Source organism: Castor canadensis, chromosome 5, assembly GCF_047511655.1.
Source record: "Castor canadensis chromosome 5, mCasCan1.hap1v2, whole genome shotgun sequence".
NCBI classification, from domain to species: Eukaryota; Metazoa; Chordata; class Mammalia; order Rodentia; family Castoridae; genus Castor; species Castor canadensis.
The window spans coordinates 115,956,018-115,969,069 of record NC_133390.1 but is presented as its reverse complement, the minus strand read 5'-3'; positions in this window follow the sequence as shown (position 1 = coordinate 115,969,069).

Here is a 13,052-nt window from a genome sequence, read left to right as displayed (position 1 = left end):
TCTCAGCACAAATGCAGCTTCATGTTCTGTGGCTTCATTCATTACATGGTTGGATAGGTGGTAAGGAAATATATTTGATGTTATGTTATGTTAAAGGTTCTTACTGTCTATGACCATAAAAATAAGCATTGATTAAGATGCCTAGATTTTAAAAATTGATGACACAAAGCACATCTAATTGAAAAGAAAACAAATTCTTTTCTGCAGGCCATTTGTTATGGGATAAAACTTGTCCTGTGACTCTTCAGACTGCAAAGATGTGCTTGAGTCTAATAAATCCACTGATATTGTATACAGAGTACATTCTAGTCAAAGTAAATGATGGTGGTATTTCTATTATGGACTGTACTAATGCAAATTATTTAGGCCACATAGACTTTTGTGGAACTAATGGACTTGGAAATTTTTATTTTAGCAGACAGTCAGCAAAGATGATTTTTAATATATAAGGTGGTAGGCTGGAATTTTGAGATAAGCTGTAATAGTGCTTTTCAGATTTAAGTAAAGATATCACCTTACCCAAAAGTGCTGCCCTTGTAAACAGGCCGAATAGGTATAATGTATAGTGTTGTCAGAAGATGGGGAGGGAGGCATAGCTCTGAGATTCTACTCTGCTAGCGTATTCCTCACGTTCTACTGTTGGAAGCTGAGCTCTTGATTTGAATATCTCTGCCAAAAGGGTATGGCCAGCTGGCTACAATTTGTTACTGGCCACTTATAGTTTCTATTGAAGAAAAGTCTATCACAGAGATATTGAAGGAAATTAAGAGAGTAGGTATTAATTAATTTCATGCCTTCAGGGTACCAGGAAAACTATGTTTATCTCCCTAGTCTTTACAAAAGCTGTGGACTAAACAGGGTTGCAGAGCTGGCTGTCACCAGTCTACAGAATGCCTCGATGCGAATTAGAACAGACTTCTGATTGTAGAACAACAAAGTCATAGGACACATGACTTGGTGACACAGTGCAGGCTGGATTTCACAGCTCTTCATGATGCCCTAAAAGTGGATTTTACTAATTTTAGAGGAGAAAATAGAGGCTTGGGGCCAAGTATCCTTCTGAAAGGCAGATATTAAGTAACTGGAGTAATCGGGATTTGAAATTTGGCCTATTAAATTTCGAACTTGTAATTGGTATAAAGTGATATTTATTTTGTAAGATTGTCATGAGGGCTTATATATTATCTTAGCATATGAAGTATTTCACACTGTACCTAAGACACTATATTATACTACATCTCTTTTCATACATATTTGGAGTGGCAAGGGATGACAGCTGGTCCTGTGACCTTTCCTCTAGTTTTAAAGACACTTGAATATCTGCTTCTTGGTTTATTCTCTCATTAGCTTAAGGATTTAAGAGTATATAGCACACCCAAGATAAATCAGAATATGCTCATTGACTATTTTTTGGATAAGTATTTTATTCCTTATCATCAAGATGCAGAAACAAACGGATGAGAAATCAGCTAGACATTTGACCCTGTATGAGGGAAAAGGATCATGACTCACTAGATATGAATGGTGAAGGGACCATTCATTTAGCTGTATCTTTCCTGAACTGTGGTGGTCTGCAGGCACTTGTCTTGCCTTTTGTGACCACATATGTGTTCCAAATAAAAAATGACTGGGACTTCAGATGCCGTGATAGGAATTGTGAGACTTCTATTGTGTCCTTGTTGTGAATGGCTGTTTGTTTCCTGTCTTTTCTCAAAATTCTATGTATATAAAAAGCTGGATGGACTTGTTTTGCCTTGTGAGTTTACTTGTTGATCTGATTCCAAGGTCTTGGGATCTGGGAGAGCAATGTGCATGTTGCACTGACTACTTGGCAGAGTAGAGATGAGAAGAGGAGAGCCGAGAGAACATCTCTGCAGAGAGAAACGGGTCCAGAGATAAGATAGAAATCAGACTCTGCAGACTGTGGGGAGCCCTAATGAAGAAGTTCTTGGTGATTTCTGCTTTGCTGTAAGTAGACAGTTTGCTCACAGTCCCTGTAAAAGGGCCACATTAGTGTGTTCCAACTGCAGTTTAAGTTTTTGTATTACAGAGTTTTAGAGCAGGATAGAGATATGAAGCAATATTACTATCTGCTGCCTTTGGTGCAATCTCATAAATATCAAAAACCAAAGACAGATAAATGATATTCCCATTTCATACATGAGGCAGCTATAGCTCTGAGTCAGTACGTCAAAGGAGGTCAGAGGAGGTGGTGGAAATAGAGTACAGGCCTGTGTGTACTGATGCCTATTCTGCCATGCTACTTAAAAACATTAATGAGCTGGGCACCATGGCTCATGTCTGCAGTTTAAGCTAACTGGTAGGTAGAGTCAGGAAAATTACAGTTTGAGGCCAGTCTGGGCAAAAAGTAAGACCCCTTCTCAACAACATCAATAACAACAACAAAACCTTGGCATGTGGCACACACCTGTCATCTCAGCTGCAGGAAGTGAAAGTAGGAAGGATGGTGATCCAGGCCAGTCTAAGGAAAAATGCAATACCCTATCTGAAAAAAATCAAATCAAAGGCTCAGGTGTGGCTTAAGAGGTAGAGCACCTGTCTAAGAAGTATGAGGCCCTGAGTTCAATCCCTAGTACCTAAAAAAATAAAAAGAATCTATATCAATGATAGTAACTTTTGCTGGTAGTGTGTTTTATCCAAACATCAATATCCATTTATAAATGACATTGAACACCTGTTCTTTTTCTGAATGTTTTCTCTGTAAAGAAATGATAAATGTTTGAGGAGATATGTATGTTTAACCTGATTTAAATGTCATGCAATGTATACATGTATTGCAACTCACATGGTATCATATTAATATGTAAAATTTATGAATCAGTTAAAAATTTAAACTTTTTTTAAAATATTGTTTTATTTAAGGCTTACGACATACCTGGGAGCCACTAAATCAGTTCCTTTTCTTGTCGCTCTGACAGAATGCCTGACAAATAATTTAAGGAGAAAGGCTCATTTTGACTCATGGTTTTACAGGGTTTAGTGCACCGTGGACAGCTCTGTTGTCTCTAGGTCTGTGGTGAGGCAGAGACTCATGGTGGCAGGAGCATGCATCAGAGGCTGCTCAGCTCGTGGTGAATCAGAAGCAGAGAAAAAACAGGTAGGGGTCAGGGGCAGGATCCCCCAAGGGCTCATACCCACTTCAGCTAGACCTCACCTGATGTTTTCAGAACCTTCTAAAATGGTGCCACCAGCTGGGGATTAGGGTTTAACACCTGAGCCGACAGGGGGCATTTCATATTCAAATCACAACAATAACATTATCACTTTTCATAGATAAGGACATCTACACAAGGTTATTGAACCTGTCAGGTCGCATGCCAGGAAATCATGCAGCTATTCAGTGGTAGAGTCATATATTCAAAAGCACCTAGAATTCCTGCTCCAATTGGCATTTGAATTCCTCTAGATAAAGAAGCAAAACCAAGCTTTACTAGAGCAGTAAAGGTGGTGAGTACTCAGCAGAGGGGATTGAGTGGGCTGTGACAGAGCTTGCCCGTCCATAGCTATGCTAACCAACTTTCTAATATTAGACGCCTGAGATAACATGTAAAGAAAATGCTTACTTGGGCTTGCCGTGTGAGAGGTTCAGTCTGTGATCCATTGGCCCTGGACCTGTGGTGAGACAGCACATCATGTTGGCAGCCTGAAATGAGGTACCTCATAGCTAGGAAATGAAAAATAAATCAGAAGAGAATGGGCTCCACACTTGCTTCACCCCAGTGATCCAAAGGCATTACACTAGGCCCACCTCTTGAAGTTTAGACCATGACCCTATAGTGCCAAGCTGGAGATCAAGACTTTAACACGTGGACTTTTGGAGGACATTTAAAATCCAACCTATAAGCTGTGTGTGGTGGCTTATGCCTGTAATCCCAGCTATGTGAGAGGTGTATGTGGGAGAATCACAGCTAGAGGTTAGCCCAGGCAGAAAAGTTAGTGAGATCTAATCTGAAAGGTGAACTAAAGCCAAAAGGGTTTAAGTGGTAAAGTCTTGCCTAGCCAGCACAAGGCACTGAGTTCAAAATCTAGAAAAAAAAAAAAAAGATCCAAACTGTAGCAATAGGTTTCCCAGCGAAATATAGCCCCAAAATTATTCTACTTCACTATTTGTGATAGAAGAAATTTGGAAACAATCAACCCAATTGCCCACCAGCAGAAGATGAATTGAATAGACAAGATATGGCTATTTTGTAGTGAAAATATTAAATGAGACAATATTATGCAGTCTTGCATAAATAAAGAATATTTACATGCATTTCTATGAAATTATCTCCAGGGTATATAGTTAATTGAAAAAAAAGTAAGTTAAGAATATGGATTGATTCTTAACTTTTTGCAAAAATATATATATATACATATACACTTGCCTACATACATATTATTTTAGTCCTATACCTTATTTATCATTTAATCATGTATTTATTAGTTTTTTGCTTTAATATATATTTAAAACTTACCCTGAGGGGAGGAGAGAACAGGACAGCGGCAAGGATGGAAACTTGGCTTCTTGTTCTATGTCTTGACTCTGAAATATAAATGTTACAGAAATGAGAAAATTATATCAAAACAAATCCTAACAACAACAATTACAAGAATCTGAAATAGTGAACTATGTTATATATCATGTATGTGGAAATGATCTAAGGATGACTCACTCCAACTGACTTTAAGTCATATTGTTTTCACTGTACATTGTTAGTGATTAAAAAGAAAATCACAGGGAAAAATTTAAATATATTCTGTAGGCTTATTATTACTTTGAACATTACTATTGCTATTTTGATACTATTCAATGTATATCTCCAATGAATTATGATGCTAATATTTTCATGAGCCAAGATTTTCAGAGGAAGGGAAAAGAGTTAATAAAATATAAAAGCCACGGAATTAAAAACACTGGAATTTTTCACTTGAATTACTGAAAATATCAGCATGAATTTGGGAATGATGGTTTATTTTCTTTAAAAATACATATATTCTTACTTATTCCACTGAAAAAAATCTAGAAGTAATGAATACCAGAAAACCATGAATACTCTTGGTACTAGGTGTGCCTTAAAAAATGTGTTCCTCATTGAAAGGATGCAAGATTCCTTGGAAAACTTTTGATTCCAGGGCTGGGACAGGAAAATGTGCCAGATGAAGTAGTAAGATGTTCTTGTGTTCCTGAAGAGTGAAGGAACTGTCAATGGGTGGCATCAGAAGGGCAGTGTCAAACTCAAAGGCACTCAGATGGGCCAAAGTGGGGAGGACTCAAGTATCAAAAAGGAAACTAACTGCTATAAATTGAACATGTTAAGTAATAGCATTTTAAAGTCATGAATCTACAATGACATTTTAACATTAAAAATAAAATAGTCTTTTGGAGTTTGCTAGAATACCAATCAATTCCTTTTCCTTATCTAGTTGATAAGTAAAAGAAAAAAAAACTCAAATATTTATTCTGCCTTTTGTGTAAGAAACAAATTTTAAGGAACTGGATGATTGATGGAGAATCATTCTCCTTGATGAAAGGAGGATGTGTCGGCTTGAGAAAATCCTGTTTTGAAATTTCTAGTGAAGGAATAGGTAATGACCATTAATGGCTGCTATAACCATTAGGTTAAAAAATGATGAGGAGCAGTTTATAGCAGATGGATGAGTCTGTCTGGCAATACCTAAGCCAAATCATCAAACCAAGCATGGCTGAGAGAGGGATATCCAGTCACTACATTCTTCTTAATGGGATGAATGGGGACGAACGTAACACCAGTCCCCCACAAAGCTTTTGAATTGTTTAACGAAGCAGCTGCAGGAAAGTGGGGAGCTGAAGCCGTCATGAAGATTATGGCTAACCAAGTACACAATGTGAGAGTTTGTATGCGCTCCGGAGATCACGAGACAATTTCTTCATCACAGAAACGACATAGAAAGGAGAAGAAAACGTTATAGACCGCAATAAATTTGAGAGATGTATCAATGAAAAGAAACGGTTGTCATTTGTCTTCTAATTATAACAGACTAATTATAAAATTGCAGTTTTAGATAATTGAGGAAAATTGAACAGAGCCTATACCTTAGTTATCAGTGAGTTACTCATCTTCTTAGTCATGCTGCAACGTATTGCCTATTCCGTGTACGTGCTGAAGCATCTACAAGTAAAATAATGCTTCCTGGGCCTTAAAATTCTCTCTGGGAAAAAAACAACAAAACCCTTGGCGTAGGCACGGGAAGGGATGAAGCAAGGGTAGCAGAGGGAATCGTTTTTGTGAAGTGGGGCGAGGAAGCCTGTGAATTCATTGGTCTGTATCCTGTAGCCTGTGTTCAACCTGCACACTGGCTTGCAGGGCAAAGTCACCCACAGCCTGAGCACAGGATGGCAAGGGCCCTTAGCCCAAACTGAAATGGAAACATCTCAAATTTTGCAACACAAAAGCTACCAAAAACTAGAGCACTATACTTGTCACGTGATTGTTTTGAATAGTATTGATATCGTCTCTAAAATACATGAATAGTGGATATTGGAATATTTATACTATCTATTTTAAATAATTTAATTTCATTGAGTTTAGCAAACATTAAAGAGCTCCTAGTGATTCAAGATACCATGGGGTAGGTCTGGGGAGTTGTAAATATTAAAAAGAAAATAAAATACTGCCCTTGCATTCTTAGTATTTATGAACTCATTAATAAGAATCAGGCAAACAACCAGACAAATGTGAAATAAATGATAAGAGAAAGGCACAAGCAAAAAAACACAGTGCGGGGGGACATTCTAGATGTCAGAAGGGGGAACATAGACCATGCTGTTAACTGTCTGGAAAATGTGACAAACAGGCACATGAACGTTCTCAATTCCTCAACACCAGAGTTCTGGTTCACTGAGAAGCCATCCTCTCTTCTTCTACACAGTCATGAAACTCTCTGAAATAGGCTAGGGCATGGACCATTACAATAAATGTAGTTTCTTGCTCTGCCGTGTGTGTGTGTGTGTGTGTGTGTGTGTGTGTGTGTGTGTGAATGTTAATGTGTCTTTGACTAAACATGTGCAATAATCATTAGCGAAGCAGTGAGTGTAATGTTCTTATCCAAAACTCCTCTCATACATTCTCTCATTTGGCAACCACACTGGAGTACACCAGTCACTGCCGGAGGCACAGCAGGTGAAGAAGGGACCTTGAGACAAGACGTTTACTTTTATGTGGTCCATGTTTAGATATTTGGAAATCAAACCAACGTATAAACACAATTATTTCAAGTAAAGATAACTAGAAGGTGAATTAGGGAGGAGTAAGCAATATTAGAATAGTCAGAAGAGGCTACTCTTAGGAAGTTGAATATGAGCTGAATGAGATGGAGGCAGCTAGGTGAAGACACAGAGAGAGAGAGAGAGTTTCCGTAAGTGCAAACACCCTGAGAAGTTTAGCTTGGGTTATCTAAATGGAAAGAAAATGAAAGCCAGTATGCTGGAAGCAAACCAGGCTTGCACAAGGGTGATACCACACCATGTTAGAGGAAGAGTGAAGGCTGTAGACATTGATGCCACCACTTCTAGACCCTGAGGCTTCCATGGATGGTATTCATCATGTGGACACTGACTAGCCCACGTCATTCTAGCTACATAGGTTTGTATCATCAGTTCCCCAATTAGCAATCCCCCTGCCTCCCGCCCCCCACCCCAGCCACACACACAAGAGTGTGAACTTGGCCAAGTGCAAAGCTTAAGACTCATGCCTGTGACCTGGCCTTAATGGTCACTGAAGAAGTAACTTTTCAAGTTCTTTAACAGGAGGTCTCTGCCTCTCACAATACCAGGGGTGAAGAATTCTTCACACATGAAAAGTGGATGCTGGGCATGGGAAAGAGACACATGCTCATTATAAGAATAATAGGTGATTATAGTGATACATTAGCTTTGTGGTAAAGCATATTACTCTAGAACTAGTCACATGATAATCTAGGGCTAGATGAACAAAGTAACATGTTTCTCAGCTCTGGTAATTCCAATCGATGACTTAGTCTGAACTCAGGCAGAGATGGAGACCAGCAGTCTCTTTTCTCTTCTCTATAACAAGACAAAAGTGGACAAAGAAGAGTCCTTTGTCTCAAAGTTGGCTTTTCAACAAGCAAGTCCTAAGTCTTAAGTTAGGAAGTGTAAGTTTTACGGCTCTCTGATGCTAACTAAAATGTTACTCTATGGTTTTTGTCTTTGGGGAGAAACAGGAAGCACACTTCCTTATCAGCCAAAGCAGAGCTGTCTGAGGCACTCTACCCGCTGTGAGTGAACTTTGCACTGCCCAAATATGTATGTGGAGCCCAGTTGTGCTCTAACTGAATCATTACAGCAACACAGCTGGGAGACTCAGATCTCACTTCCTTGATATTCTACAGTCTGCAGTTCATTTTTGCCAAGTCAAAAGGTGACTTTAGAGGGAAAAATAATATAACAACAACAAAACTTAGAAAAGGCACAAAACCAGAGCAACCATCTGACGTTTTGGCATGGTAACTTAGTTCTCATGTTCTGCTGCTCAGAGTAATTTCTCTGGACCTAAAACTCAGCTTCTTTCAAGATAATTTATAATCATGGAAACCACACAGATCTCTGAGGTCAGGGAGCCACAGAGAGACCACATCCTTTGTTTTCATTTCTCAGCTTCGAGTATCTTAAGCTGCTTATTGTGCCTGGTTCCAAGATGTACAAATCATCCCGAGTGGCTGTGTTGTGTAAGAATGTTTCATCTGGCATGATGCCCACTCTATCAATACAAATGGCCTATTTTCTGATAAACCAAATAATTGTTTTTATGTGGCTCTCTGGAAACCATGGGCTGGCAGAGGAAGACTTGAAAATCTGGTGTGTTAGAAAATTACCTGAAGGTTGAGTTTTGCAGGAGCTAGTTCCCTCACTGTGATGCTGGGAGAAACTTCATGTACAGTACAGAGCAGCATCTGAATATGCAGCAGTGAGTGCTCTATCCTTGCACCCACCTTCCCTTCTTCTCCAACTACAGATTGGGCAGCACCCTTGGATGAGCTTTTTCCTGCTTATTCACAGATGTTCTCACTCAGACAGGAATGTGAGCCTCTTCTGCATAAGAGCTGAGCATAGTTGCCTGAAAACCTCACCAGAGATTCTAGTGAGGTAAACAGTGCCTGTAAATCTACCTTATCTGTGCACCAGCCATGCTTGTAAAGAATCTCTTAAAGATTTAGCAAAGATCCTGTATTCTTACATGCTGACAAAGGCCAGTTTAATAAAAGTGTATTATGGTACAGTTCAGTATAAGATTTGGTTTGTTTACTCCAAGATCAGTCTTTACAACTAACAATTCCCTTTAGAACATGGAGATTAATCCTTAAAGGAGAAAGGAAACAGGCCATTCATAAAAAAAGAGTTCAGATTTGAAATGTCTGGATTGACTTTGTGGATTAAAAGTTTGAAATTTTGAGATGAATTTTCAACTAAAAACTTCCATATGTAAAGTATTGGGCTAAATTAAAGGATAAATGAAAAGTTTGGATTTTTTTGTCATTTCCCATTGCTAGTTTGGTTTATTGATTTGAAATTTCAAAAAATTGCTATTGTTTGGAAATGATTACCTTAACAAATCCAGGGAAGTATGTATGTGGCTAAAGGCAAAAGAAACCAATGCTGTCAAACTCTGAGGACTACTTCTTTACTCTCAGGAGCTGCCATGTTAATAGGACAATCAGCAAAGTAAGAAGGGCCGCCTCTGTATCCTGTGTGTGGTCAATTGTGGGACTAAAAACATGGAAGAGAGTTAGAGCAAGAAAGAGAGAGACAGCAAGTAGTACAGTGAAGAGAGAAACAGAAGGGGGTGGAGAAGAGAAAGAAAAAGCTGTGTGTGTGTTTGGAGGGACAGAGAGAGAAAGAGAGAGAGAGAGAGAGAGAGTTGCCCTCAATCTTAGAAGAACTGTTTTCCAGTTTGTTTCTCTTTGCCCTAACACAGCTGAGGTTGTTATGTGGGGTCCAGAGAAATGTGTTTTTTGGAATAGAAAATGGAAGTCAAGGTCTTTTGCTAAAGGTATGTCTGACCTTCCTATCAGGTAACAGATCAAGAATGAAGTTTTGCTTGAGGCTCACACTAGTAACATTGTACATGTTTGCCTGAAATATTTTATTTGTCTCCACTTTTATTAAGGTAACATTAAAAGGTAAAAATTATATATTTATGGTACAGAACATGAGGTTTTGATATATGCAATTTATGAAATGATTTGATCAAGATAATTAAGAAATTCATCACCTCACATGTATCACTTTTTTGTGAGAAGAGAATAACTAAGGTCTGCTCTCTTAGCAATACTGAAGTATACAATACATTATCATTAACTACATTCACACTATACAACAGATCTCTAGCAGTACTCCTCTAGTCTAACTGAAACTTTTTACTCTTTGGCCAAATCTTCCCCTTCCTCAACCCTCAAGCTCCACCCCACCCCCAACTATCATTCTACTCTCTGCTTCTATGAGTTCAGCTTTTCAAATCTCTCCTCCTAAGTGTGATCATGAACCATTTGTCCTTCTGTGCCTGGCTTATTTCTCTTAGCATAGTGTCCTCAGATTGCTGGAATAAAGAGCTCAGAGGTGACTATGGAAGATGAAGAGGGTTTGGGTTTTTGGCCTCAGTTGTATCTTTAACAAGCACCTGACACTTTGCCTACTCCTGTTTTTCAAATGCAACTTCTGTATCCTCCAGGAACTCATGTAACAACCATTACCAGCATAGACAAATTTTCTTTTTTAGTGGGACCTGAAGTCAGGGCTCCATGTTTGCTAGGCTAATGATCTACCACTTGAGCCACACCTTCTGTCCTTTTGCATTTTTTTTTGTTTTTGCCCTAGCCAAACTCAACAGTGATCTTTTGCCTCTCAAGTAGCTGCCATTACAGATGTGTACCATCTCATCCGGCCCAGACAGGATTCTTAATCCAGTGGAGGAGCACTAGACACAGCTTTATAGGTATCTATCCGGAATGGAAGTACACAGTCAATATAGAGACACTCTCCCCAGGACATAATACAAATGTCAAATGTGGACTCAAAGCTGAAAGCAGTAAGTTAGAGAATCAGACCCTTGGGATCTGATCCAAACCCTTTTATCCTTTGGTAAATACAAATGTCTAAGGGTCTTGCTTCACATCACAGGTGAAAACATTCGGATGTGTGTTGCTGCCACTGAGCTCTGGTCTAAGTTCTTGAAAATTTCAAGAACATTTTGAATCACTTTACTCTCATACATTTTTAAATCTAGAAGTTTCAAAGTTGTAGCAAGCTTTCTCTTGCTCCTGTTCTTCCTGACCTGACTGGGGGCGACTGGAGAGGCAGAAAGAACAAACAATAGAAGACAGACATGCGGAAGGTTGGGGCCAGGTGTGCTGGGCACTTGGATGGAGACGCACAACAGCCTCCTTACTTCTTTTCTCTAATAACACTTTGTTTACCTCTCCTTTCTTCTAATTCTTTAACACCTTGCTCCTAAAGTCTTTCTTCTTTTCTATTTTTTAAAGTCTCTTTCCTTAGACTTGCACTGTCCCATGCTTTCCTTAATCTTTTAAAGTCTTGGTGCTCAGATTTGCACTGTCCCATGTTCCTTTTAATCTCTAGCATAACACAGCAGCAGCAGCAGCAGAGTGTCATTCTCTCACACATCCCACAAATCAATGCAATCCTCCATCATCAATCCATCAATCAATCCTTCAATCAAAACCCCCGTGTCCTCCTTCAGCGAGACTTTTATATCCAGTGGTAAACAAGAAGGCAGAGCAACAGTTCTGGGGAGGGGTGCGACATTATAACAAGAGAAACCTACGATCCTACTTCTTAGGAAACAACTAAGGAAAAGCAGCTGTGCTGCATCTTGCCTCTTGTTCTCTTCTGAGGCTGGGGCCATGCCAAACTCAGCCTGTAGATCATTGAGCACATCTGTGCTTATGTCAAGTTCTCATTGGCTTCTCATAATCCACTCCCCACACAAAGTTAATGGTGTATGTAACAACTGTCCAATATAGTTCTTTCCTTGTCTCACTTGATATTAAAGAAATTAAGCTAGCAATGCAAAACAGAGAGACTTTATGTAAAAGCTGAAGTTGTACGTTCCCTTGAAGAGTTAGAAGGTAGAGGAAGAAGGAGTGGACCTACTTTCATGCAGTGGGAACTCAGCGGGCTGAGGAGCAGCTGCAGAGCTACCACAGTTGAACCACTCTTTTTGTCGCTACAAATTTGAGACTGAGTAACAGTTCTCAGACATGACCATGGCACCAGCAGAGGTGTTGCTATTGCTGGTTTCTTTTTCATATTATGGGTTTTTCTTTACTGTTCTTGTTTCAATCCATTGTAGGATAACAAGAAAAATGGAGGGTGTTTTTCTCCAGGGAGGGATCAAATAATTCTACACATTGAACAGGCAAACCCTTCCCTTTGCTTCACTTGTATTTCTGTCTGGTCCCTGGAGGCATCTGAGTTGAAATCCTGAGTCAGGGTTTATCATAGGTTGTATTTTATCCTTAAATGCCCAGAGTTCCTTAGAATTACTCTCATCAGATAAGTTGTCAGAGTGGTGTAGAATATCATTGCAGGCAGGGCAGAGTCTTACCCAGGACTCAGAGTTTTAAGGTTTTGAGTTTCTTCTTGCTATTCTTAATCTCTTGTATACCCAATTACAGAATTGTACATTGTTGTAATAGATTTGAGGTTTCTCAGTCCAAGTAATGTGGGCTCCAAACAGTGAAATCTCCCACTTAGGATGTAAAGATATATTTCCCTAACTCAATAACTTTCTATTTGTGCATGGCACCAGATCTAAAGTGACAAGAAAATAGAACAAGGACGTGAGATTTTTCCATTTCCACCTTAACCAAGATTTGGGGTTAGTTGTTTGAGTGGGAGCCAATCTGATTAAAGCAATGTCTCTACAACTTCCCTGAAAACCTCCCAAAGGCAGAGGATGTTCAGTTTCACTTGCTAACACATTGCTGTGTTCTATGCCATTGTCTAAAAGCTTTAAATAGTTTTTGCCGTGTTG